We start from the raw sequence: 11,890 nt of genomic DNA, 5'->3' as shown, positions 1-11,890 counted from the left end.
GAATCACTAAACTAGTATTTAGTTGTATAACCACAGTTTTTCATGATTTCTTCACATCTGCGAGGCATTCATTTTGTTGGTTTGAAACCAAGATTTTGCTCATTTACTAGTGTACTTGGGGTCATTGTCTTGTTGAAACACCAATTGCAAGGGCATGTCCTCTTCAGCATAAGGCAACATGACCTCTTCAAGTATTTTGACATATCCAAACTGATCCATGATACCTGGTATGCGATATATAGGCCCAACACCATAGTAGGAGAAACATGCCCATATCATGATGCTTGCACCACCATGCTTCACTCTCTTCACTGTGAACTGTGGCTTGAATTCAGAGTTTGGGGGTCATCTCACAAACTGTCTGCGGCCCTTGGACCCCAAAAGAACAATTTTACTCTCATCAGTCCACAAAATATTCCTCCATTTCTCTTTAGGCCAGTTGATGTGTTCTTTGGCAAATTGTAACCTCTTCTTCACATGTCTTTTATTTAACAGAGGGACTTTGCGGGGGATTCTTGCAAATAAATTAGCTTCACACAGGCATCTTCTAACTGTCACAGCACTTACAGGTAACTCCAGACTGTCTTTGATAATCCTGGAGCTGATCAATGGGTGAGCCTTTGCCATTCTGGTTATTCTTCTATCCATTTTGATGGTTGTTTTTCATTTTCTTCCACGCATCTCTGCTTTTTTTGTTCATTTTAAAGCATTGGAAATCATTGTAGATGAACAGCCTATATTTTTTTGCAACTGCGTATAAGTTTTCCCCTCTCCAATCACCTTTTTAATCAAACTACGCTGTTCTTCTGAATAATGTCTTGAACGTCCCATTTTCCCCAGGCTTTCAAAGAGAAAAGCATGTTCAACAGGTGCTGGCTTCATCCTTAAATAGGGGACACCTGATTCACACCTGTTTGTTCCACAAAACCGACGAACTCACTGACTGAATGCCACACTACTATTATTGTGAACACCCCCTTTTCTACTTTTTTTTACTACTAGCCCAATTTCATAGCCTTAAGAGTGTGCATATGAATGCTTGGTCTTGTTGGATTTGTGAGACTCTACTGAATCTACTGGTACCTTGTTTCCCATGTAACAATAAGAAATATACTCAAAACCTGGATTAATCTTTTTAGTCACTTAGCACAACTACTATTCTGAACACTACTGTATATATATATATATATATATATATATATATATATATATATATATATATATATATATATATATATATATATATTTGATTCACTGTAGATTCTGCAAGTTTTCCCACCTTCAAAGAATGGAGAGGTCTGTAATTTTTATCGTAGGTACACTCCAACTGTGAGAAACAGAAACTAAAAAAACATCATAAAATGACTCACCCGATCATACTGGGGCACCCCTGGCTACAACGTCATGGACCCAACTTTGATTGGGTTAAGAGCGAGATTGTTTCTTGGAGCCCATCATGTACTAATTTATGTCTGCCTAAAACTGAATGCATTCCGCAGGGTTCCAATCCGGATCTTGCAGGGGTTCCTGAGTATTTCCATGACCTCGCAGCCGTTTTTAATAAAGCCAATGCTAAATCGTTACCACCACATCATTATGATTGCGCTATCGAACTCCTCCCCAGGGCGACTCCGCCACGGGGAAACTTTTATCTCTCTCTGCACCTGAACATCACGCTATTAATGAGTACATTCAGGAGTCCTTCTCAGCTGGCTTGACTCACTCATTGTTGTCGCCTGCAGTGGCGGGTTTCTTCTTTGTTGAGAAGAAGGATAAGACACTGCATCGATTACCGTGGCTCGCTGCCGCTAATCTCCTCCGCATTTAAGTTGTTGGAAAGAGCCACAGTTTTTACTAAGCTCGATCTGCGGAACGCATATCATTTGGTCAGGATTAAATAAGGTGATGAATGGAAGACGGCCTTTAATGCACCCTCCGGTCATTATGAATATCTAGTGATGCTGTTTGGACTAACGAACGCGCCTGCCATTTTCCAAAACTTGGTCAATGATGTATTACGAGAATTTTTAAATAAGTTTGTTTTTGTTTACCTGGATGATATCCTTATTTTTCCACCAATCTGGCCACGCACACCCGAGATGTTGCTTGGTATTACAAAATGGGCTTTTTGTAAAAGCTGAGAAATGCGAATTTCATAGATCCATGGTCTCTTTTTTAGGTTTTGTTATTTCCACAAGGGAAATTAAGATGGATCCCGCGTCCGTGCGCCTTTTTGTCTAAAAAACTGACCTCAGCAGAACGTAATTATGGCATTGGCGACCGCGAGCTGTTAGCTGTTAAAGTGGCTTTGGAGTAGTGGCAGCACTGGCTGGAGGAGGCACAATTACCGTTTATAGTCTACACCGATCACAAGAATCTTGAATATTTTCACACTGCCAATCGTCTCAACTCCCACCAGGCCCTGAGGGCAATATTTTTCAGTCAGTTTAAAATCCTGCAGGACATGCAAGGTCCTCCTGCTCAAGCCAGCACATGTCCAAGCCCATTTGAAGTTTGCTAGTGACCATGTGGATGATCCAGAGAAGGCATGTGAGAAGGTCTTGTGGTCAGATGAGACCAAAACAGAGCTTTTTGTTATCAACTCCACATACCGTGTTTGGAGGATAAGAACACCATCCCACGCATAAAGCATGGTGGTGGAAACATCCTTTTTGGGGATGCTTTTCTGCAAAGGGGACAGAACAACTGCACCATATTGAAGGGAGGATGGATGGTGTCATGTATCATGAGATTTTGGCAACAATCTCCTTCCTTCAGTAACAGCATTGAAGATGGGTCGTGGCTGGGTCTTCCAGCATGACAATGACCCAAAACACACAGCCAAAGCAACTAAGGAGTGGCTCCATAAGAAGCATTTCAAGGTCCTGGAGTGGCCTAGCCAGTCTTCAGACCTGAACTCAATAGCAAATCTTTGGAGGGAGCTGAAACTCAAAACCTGAAGGATCTGGAAAAGATCTGTATGGAGGAGTGAACCAAAATCCCTGCTGCAATGTGTGCAAACTTGGTCAACAACTACAGGAAACATCTAACCTCTGTAATTGCAAACAAAGGTTTCTGTACCAAATATTAAGGTCTGATTGTCTATTGTATCAAATACTTATTTCATGCAATAAATGCAAATTAATGATTTAAAAAACATACAATGTGATTTTCTGATTTTTTTTTTTTTTTTTTTTTTTTTTAGATTCTGTCTCTCACAGTTGAAGTGTACCTATGATAAAAATTACAGACCTCTCAATTCTTTGTAGGTGGAAAACCTGCAAAATTGACAGTGGATCAAATACTAATTTGCCTCATTCCCTTGATTCCTGCTTGGTTCTGACGTTTCCTCTCTGTGTTTCCAGGTGGCGTGCTGCTTAACATCTGCGTGCACCTGTGGCTCATCTACTCAGTTATATTTAAACCCAGATTTAACACTTCCATCTTCGCCAGAAACTCAGTTTCCCAACACTGTCTCCTGACCTCTCTATTTTCTGGGATAGAGCTTATATGCCTGTGCATTCCTATGCAGTTCCTTCAGGCTTGTCTGTGATTAGTGCATTCCTACACTGTTTTTGAGCTTAGCGCTGTCAGCGCAACTCTAGCTATCTTTTTGGACTGTGAGCGTTCTAACGCTTGTGCTCTGTTAAGAATGCACTTGGATGCCTCTCACCTGTGTCTGTTCCTCCTCTTCTGTAGGGGTCCCACACCTTCTCAGCTCAGCAGGCGGCCACCTGGCTCAGGTATTCGTCATCATCACCGCCTCACCCCATGGCCCTGGTTTCCATGCCACCCTCCGTGCTGGTTCACTTCACTCGCAATCTCTGATTCTCGTTTCATTGGACTGTGGCACCCTGTTTCACAGCAGCCGAACCTGGGTCTCCACGCTCCAGACCTCCTCAAAATCTCTACAACCATTGTTGCACATTTGCATTCTGTAAATAAACCTGGATTCATTCATTCATTCTGTTTCCCGCATTTGGGTTCTACATCACAGTTTGGGTCCAGCTGTAACAGGAGTTTCTGGCCAACATCACTGATCCAGCGGGAGCAGAACACATCAAACAGGCCTTCAGCCTGAAGGAAGAGTTTCTGGGAAGGTACCCAAGTCGTTCAGGTTCACTTCCTCACCTAGCAGGTAACACATTCAGACACACACATCACTGCCCTGTCTGCCCATTTAGAACAACTCAAAGTCAGACCAATTTCAGCACCACCCTCTCTGACCCCACTAACACTTCAGTCACGGCTGCTCAGACCCATGAACCATACATCCAGAACTCTTCTCTGGCTGTAACTCTTGTGCCTCCTTTCTCATGCAGTATTCCCTGGTTTTCACTCAACGCCCTTCATATTATTCCACAGATGATAGTAAAGTATCTTATATTATCAGTTGCTTGACTTGGGCCAACACCCTCTGGAGCAATGATTCCCCACTGATTCACTCCTACTCTGCCTTCTCCAAGGAGTTTAGACTGGTGTTCCACCACCCCATGCAGAAGCACTCCACCTCCCAACACCTACTGTCTCTCTGACAGGGGATTACTCCATCGACTTCCGCATCCTTGCCACGTAGCCCAAGTGGAACCCCAAGGCATTGCGAGGTGTCTACATAAATGGGTTGCCTGATGCCCTGAAGGACAAACTGATGGTTTGGGATAAACTGGAAGACCTGGACCAACTCATTGCCTTGGTCATTAGGATTGACAATCGGTTGAGGGAGCACTGGCAGGAGAAAGGCCAGAGGATTGATCAGGTTACTCCCGCTCAGGTCCCTCCATGACATGGACCAGGGCCATCCTTAACGAGGTCCACTGGGACCCCCCTCTCCGGTTCTCCAGCTCCTCCTGCCAATGGGCCCATGCAGCTTGCCAGGGCTAAATTGACCCTCCAAGAGCAACAGAGGAGACTGGATGATGGGAAGTGTCTCTGTTGCAGTGCTCAGGGACATATCCTGAGCACCTGCCCCATGTGGCCAAAAGCCAGTGCTCGCCCATAGGGTCTGGTCTATTGGTGAGCCAAATCAAATTCAATGGTGAACCATCGGGTCGCACTCAAATCCCAGCTACCATTTTGTTTAAAGATCTGTCCCTGTCTGTCCCTGCACTTATCGACACTGGGGCAGAGGGTAATTTCCTAGATCAAAAGTTTGTCTCTGATGCATGCATTCCAATTAAGTCACTTCCGTCACCCCTTTCAGTGCATGCATTAGACGGTACGCCCCTGCCGGTCATAACTTCCCAGACTGAGCCGGTCACATTAGTGGTGTCGGGCAATCATAGGGAGTCAATTCAGTTTTTTGTTTTTTCAACCATGCCCCCCATGGTTCTACGACACCCCTGGGTACTGAAGCACAACCCCTAGGTCAATGGGCCGTTCGTGGCCCATCCTCCTCACCATCCTTATGACTGTGCCATTGATGTGCTCCCATGTGCGACATTACCATCCAGGCACCTGTACAATCTCTCACGCCTGGAGAGAGAATAAATGGAGAGCTATATCCAGGACTCCTTGGCAGCTGGGTTGATTCGATCCTTGTTGTCCCCACTTGAGGAAGGTTTCTCCTTTGTCTGTAACAAGGACAGCACACTGCACCCCTGCATTGACTTCCGGGGACTGAACACAATAACAGTCTTTAACCAATGCCCATTTCCCCTTCTGGATTCAGCATTCAGCCCCCTGCATGGGGCTACAGACTTCATAAAGTTAGATCTGAGAAACACTTACTGTCTGCTACGTGTCAAGGAGGGGGATGAGTCGAAGACTGCATTCAACACCCCTCTGGGTCATTTTGAGTACTTGGTCATGCCCTTCGGACTCACCAACCCTCCCGCCACCTTTCAGACACTGGTAAACGACATTGTGCATGATTACCTCAACTGGTTCATTTTCATCTACCTAGATGATGTTCTCATCTACTCCCAGATTCCACTGCACATACCCAGCATGTATGCCTGGTTCTCCAGCAGAGAACCGTCTCTTCATCAAAGCAGAGAAGTTGGAGTTTCATCAGAGTACTGTCTCATTTCTTCATTTTTGTCATCTTGCACAATCACATCAAACCCAATTTCTCGAAAGTGAATGCAATCACTGAGTGGCCTGTTCCCTCCCCATGAAACAGCTCCAACAGTTTTTATGGTTTGCTAATATTTATCACCGTTTCATCCGTGGTTACAGTGAGGTTGCTCCCCCACTCACTGCCCTCACATCATCTAAGGTTCACTTCCAGTAGTCTCCTCTGGCCAACAAGGCCTTGAACCAGTTAAAACAGTGTTTCTCCACAGCCCCCATCCTCACCCAACCAGACACAGACCATTAGTTACAGCCCCGATTCCAATGAAGTTGGGACATTGTGTAAAATGTAAATAAAAACAGAATACAATGATTTGCAAATCCTCTTCAACCTATATTCAATTGAATACACCACAAAGACAAGATATTTAATGTTACAGTTTTGCCAGACTGTGATGATGAATCCCACTGAAATGAACAGGTGGTGTAAATATGCCAGATTTAATTAAAAGCTACTTTCCATCTGTAGTCCTCAGACACACAACAACAAACAATAATTACGATAAATAAATTAAAACAAAACATGCGATTATGTATAATACATCTCACCTGTGTTGACAGGTTTGATTGTTTTTGAGCCATTTTTCTAAGCTTATTTTTAAAAGCACTCAGGGTGGGACTGTCTGCGCCTTGGGGCAACTGTTTGTTGTGATTTCGCGCTATATAAAAAAAATTGATTGATTGAATTGACTGTCTCGTAGTCTCGAGTCCAAGATGATTCCAAGGTACTTGAAATTGGATACCGTTTCAAGTACCTCTCTACCTATCAACATTTTGAGACTGTTCTCTCCTGGTCTTTTTTGAAAATGTCATACAAACTGTTTTAGTTGTGTTAAGCATCAGGCAATTGTCATCAAGCCAGTCTTGAACATTGTTTAAGATATTGGTAAGTTTGTAAGATGTTATATCAGTTGTAGAACCATATGTGTAAATGACTGCTTCGTCTGCATACATTTGAGTATTGAGATCACAGCATACAGTACCTCTGGAAGGTCATTTATGTATAATGAAAATAATAAGGGCCCCAGGACTGACCCCTGTGGGACACCTACAGGAGAGCTACGAAAGGAGGATTTGACTCCGTCAACTGTAACACATTGTGTTCTATTTAAAAGATACAACTCAAACCACTGAACTGCACCAGGTGAGAAATTAAAGTATGTGAGTTTATTGAGCAAAACTTTGTGATTGACGGTGTCAAATGCCAACCTGAAGTCAAGAAACACTGCACCTACATAGGAATACTTATCCAATAAACACTTAACCTTTTCAGTTAACATACAGTTGGCTGTTTCAGTTGAGTGGTGTGACCGAAACCCAAACTGCATTTGATCTAGTGGTGTGAAGCCTTTATCAAGATGTTTGATCAGCTGATTTCCCACTAATTTTTCATCTACCTTGGAGATAACTGGAAGAATACTGATTGGCCTGTAATTGGCTACTTGAGTTTTACAGCCCGATTTAAAAATGGGAGTCACTGAAGCAACTTTCCAGGCTGTTGGGACTGTTTTATGATGAATTGACAAATTAACAAAATGAGTGATAGGTTGTACTAATGTATTAACGTGTGTTTTTACAAAGTTGGTATCCATACCATATATCTTTAGCTTTGGAACATTTAAATCCTTTAATATTTTTTAATACTTCGTCTTCAGTTATTTTGTCCAGTTGAAAAATGGGTTGGTCACATTTTAGAACACAATGTGCAACAGAGGTGGGGGGAAACTGATTTGTTTTATTGAGTACACTATTTAAAAAGTAGTCATTCAAAGTATTCGCTATTTTTTTAGGATCTTTCTCCAGAGCATTATCAATATCTAACTCAAAAGTGTTATTATCATATTTGCTATTTTTACCAAGTAATTTATTTAATGTCTGCCAAACTTTCTTGCCATTACCCTTTGAATCCTCAATAACTGAGATTAAAAAAATTGGCTTTGGCTTTCCTTAAGGTTTGAGTAACTTTGTTCCGCAAATGAGTGAATTTGCGGAATCTGTAACCAATTGAGTTTTCAAATAGAGCTTAAGCTGCATGTCTCTAGATCTCATCAGATCTTTACAGGTTTGATCTAACCATGGGAGTTATTTTTGACCTTTCTTGACCCTGAAGTTAAACTTCCTGTCACTCCATGTGTGATAGTTTAATATTTGAAACAGTCTGTCGCCAATCATTGGACAACATTAACTGACATATTTCAACTTATGAGTAAATTGGAAACGTGTGTCAACAATCACATAACTTATCTACAACTTATGTCTCGCATGTGCATGAGTATGTGTATGAGTATGAGTCATACACAGACATGTGTTGAAAATTTTCATGCCCATCATCACATGCCCAAAATGTTTAGAGGTGTTCAGCATATTACGACGTATATAAGCATGCGTCAACGTGCTTCAACATGCTCTTAACTTACACAAAACTTACCCATGACATATTAGACATATGCCAGCATTTTTTAATGCGGACGGCATTTGCTGGCTAAATCATCAAGGTCTGACAGGGCCTTTACCGATCCAGCTGTCCTGTTGTCCAAGCCTGCACCACCTGTGCCAGGGGCAAGACTACTCACCAACATCTTGCTGGACTTCTCCATCTGCTTCCCATTCCTGGTCGCCCCAGGTCCCACGTGTTTCTGGACTTTGTTAGGGGATTGCCTCCATCCCAGGGTAACCCAGTCCTCCTCATGGTCATTGATCGGTTCTCCGAGGCAGCCCACTTTGTGGCCCTACCGAAGATTCCATCAGCCTAGGAAACCGGTGACCTTTTAGTCCACCATGTTATTCAGTTACATGGCATACCTCAAGACATCGTCTCTGACCGAGGTCCCCAATTCATTCCCAGATGTGAAGGAGCTTCTGCTCCACACTTGGTGCCTCAGTCACTTTGTCGTCCGGGTACCATCCCCAGAACAACGGGCAGGTGGAATGGGACAACAAGGATCTGGAATCCATCCTGAGGTGCATCACATCTTCCCATCCAATTAACTGGAGCCTCCATCTGACCTGGGTGGAGTATGCCCACAATTCACAGACCTCCTCCACTACCAAAGCAACACCTTTTGAAGCCTCTCTGGGGTATCTGCCCCTTCTGTTCCCCTCACAGAAGTCGGGCATCTCCGTTACATCAGACAGTGTTGTCGGGTATGGAGGACGGCCCAGTCTGCCCTTCTCCGGATGAAGGACGCAACACCATGCCAACTGCCCCCCCGGTTGTCATTCAGAGACATTCCACTCCAGACTGAGTTGCCTAAATTGGCTCCCTGCTATATTGGACCTTTTGTGGTGGACCAGATGGTAAATCCAGCTGCACCACTCACCTGTGTCTGTTCCTCCTTCTCCACAGTGATCCCACACCTCGTCAGCTCTGCAGCCGGCCACCTAGCTCTGGTCTTCTTCATTATCACCACTTTGCTCCTTGGCTCTGGTTTCCACTCCACCCTCTGTGTTGGTTCACTTTACTCATCATCTCTGGTTTTGGTTCCATTTGACTGTGGCTCCTTGTTTCCACAGCGGCCTCCACACTCCAGGTGTCCTCAAAACCTCTTGTTGCACATTTGCTTTCTGTAAATAAACCTGGTTTCATTCATTCATTCTGTTTTGTTATGGTTAGGTGGTAAGAAAAACTAATTGAACCCCAAAAGCAGGTTAGCTCAGACAACGAAGGTGGAGTAAACAATGACAGCAGTTTATTCATGAAAGGTGAGAACAAACAGTCAATGGGGAGGCAGGATAAAACTGAAGAAACCTTATAGGTGAGTTCAGCTTCGGATTATTTTCTCTTCAAAAGGTAGGTTCAACAGAGGAACAAGCTCAACAGAGGATAGTCTTCAAAAAGGTGAGTTCCAACTGAGGAAAGTCTTCTCTTCATAGCAGGTGATTTCAGCACAAACATACAAGGAAACTGAGGAGTTTCTTTTCTTCACCGAAGGTGAGTTGCAACACAGACAAAACTGAGGAGTTCCTTTTCTTCATAGAAGGTGAGTTCCAACAGAGAGACAGAATATATAAACTGAGGAGTTTCTTTCCCTCACAAACAAGGGCGCAATTTAGAACTAGAAATTAGGGGGATAAAGTGCGAGGCCCATAGGCCGGGGGTCTGGGGGCCGCTTTAGGCCCCCAGAAGCCAACGGTTTCTAGATAAGCTCAGATGCATTCTGAGCATCCAGAACAGTAATTTTAATGTTTTGAGAAGACCATAAAGTGGACACCATTTGACTTATGCAATTTGGAAACTGTGGATATCAGTACCTTATTCTGAGAATAGCCACCATTGATTTTATTAACACCCTGGTGTAAATAAGGTATCACCACATGTGTAGAACTCAAAAAGAATGATAGGTTGAGTTTTCATTAAAAAACAACTGCAATGTGGTAAAATGTATTCATAAATATGAAAGAACAGGCTCTTAATAATGATTAACTATTGCATACTGTATTTTGTTTTCTCAAGATTTGTTTTGCTTAAGTTTGAAAAAACAACAGATCATAAGTTTAGGATAAATTACTTATCATGAATTTAATTTTCGAAGTGGCACTAATGACAACACTCATACTGAACATAATTTCGCTTGCATAGACTGATTTTGGAGATCAAGCAATAATTGCAGATGTGCTTTCTGAGGTCCCAGATAGCTTTTCTGATTTCCTTTTCTAACTTTCAGAATTTAGTAAATTAGCATATGGTCCATTGGTACTTATGTGTAGACACTAGTCCCTAGAGGCAACTATTTTTGGTTTCAAATCTGGGCAAATGCAGTCCCAGAAAATTCCGAATGTGACAAACAAGAAACAGGTGTTGTAAACAAGTCAATGCTGCTAAAAATACAAACTTGCAGAAACAAAGATACTATTCTGACATGGTTTGCACATAAGACTGGCATAGCATGTTTCAAGTACACATATGTCAGAAGGTGGGGGGGAGACATACCATATTCTGTCCCCCCTGGTTGAAAAGGTGGGGGGGAGACATGTCCCCCCTATCCCCTACCAAATTGTGCCCATGCTCACAAAAGGTTGAGTACCAACACAGAGACAGGTTTAAATGAGGGAATGTCTTTCTTTCTTAGAGTGACAAAATTAAACTGAATACTCACAAACCACAGTGATCACAGGAAACGTAGTGGACAGGAAGCGGCTTCCTGTCCACTACGTTTCCTGTGATCACATACAATTCATTGATTACATACAATGGACCCACAACTAGAGACAAACCAGAGTCACAATAAAAAACCACTCCAATTAGCCACAGGTGAAGATCTGGGCAGGTGCAGAATTAGTCAGAAACATGCAAGGATGTAAAAGAACACCAGGGGGATAGGGAGCTAAGACAGAGACTACAACATGTAAGGACGTAAATGAAAACCAGAAGGGATAGAGAGCCAAGACAGAGACTACAACATGTAAATACATAAATGAACACTAGAGGGGGTAGAGAGCCAAACCATGCATAAGATGATCAGGGAAAAATATGATGAGAAAATAGAAAAATAAACATGAGACGTAAAAGGCTGTGATAAGATCAGACAAAGACTGTGGTGAGAAGAGACATGATACCCAGGAGAGATGACAGGGTGTGGCACAAGAAAAGGAAACTGGGACTGACTGTGAAGAATGCATAACACATGAAATAGACGAAAGGGAGAGAGAAAGGAAAAAAGAACGGGGCAGTGCATGAGAGAGAGAGTGATTAAATTCATGCAAGTGTCAAGGAACCTTTAGGGTTTTTTATTTTTAATAAACTTGCAAAATACTAAAAAAAAAAAAAAAAAAAAACTTTTTCACATTGTCATTATGGGATATTGTGTGTAGACTTTTG

The sequence above is a fragment of the Thalassophryne amazonica genome, chromosome 7 (assembly GCF_902500255.1).
Source record: "Thalassophryne amazonica chromosome 7, fThaAma1.1, whole genome shotgun sequence".
Lineage (NCBI taxonomy): Eukaryota > Metazoa > Chordata > Actinopteri > Batrachoidiformes > Batrachoididae > Thalassophryne > Thalassophryne amazonica.
Note: the sequence above shows the minus strand (reverse complement) of the source record.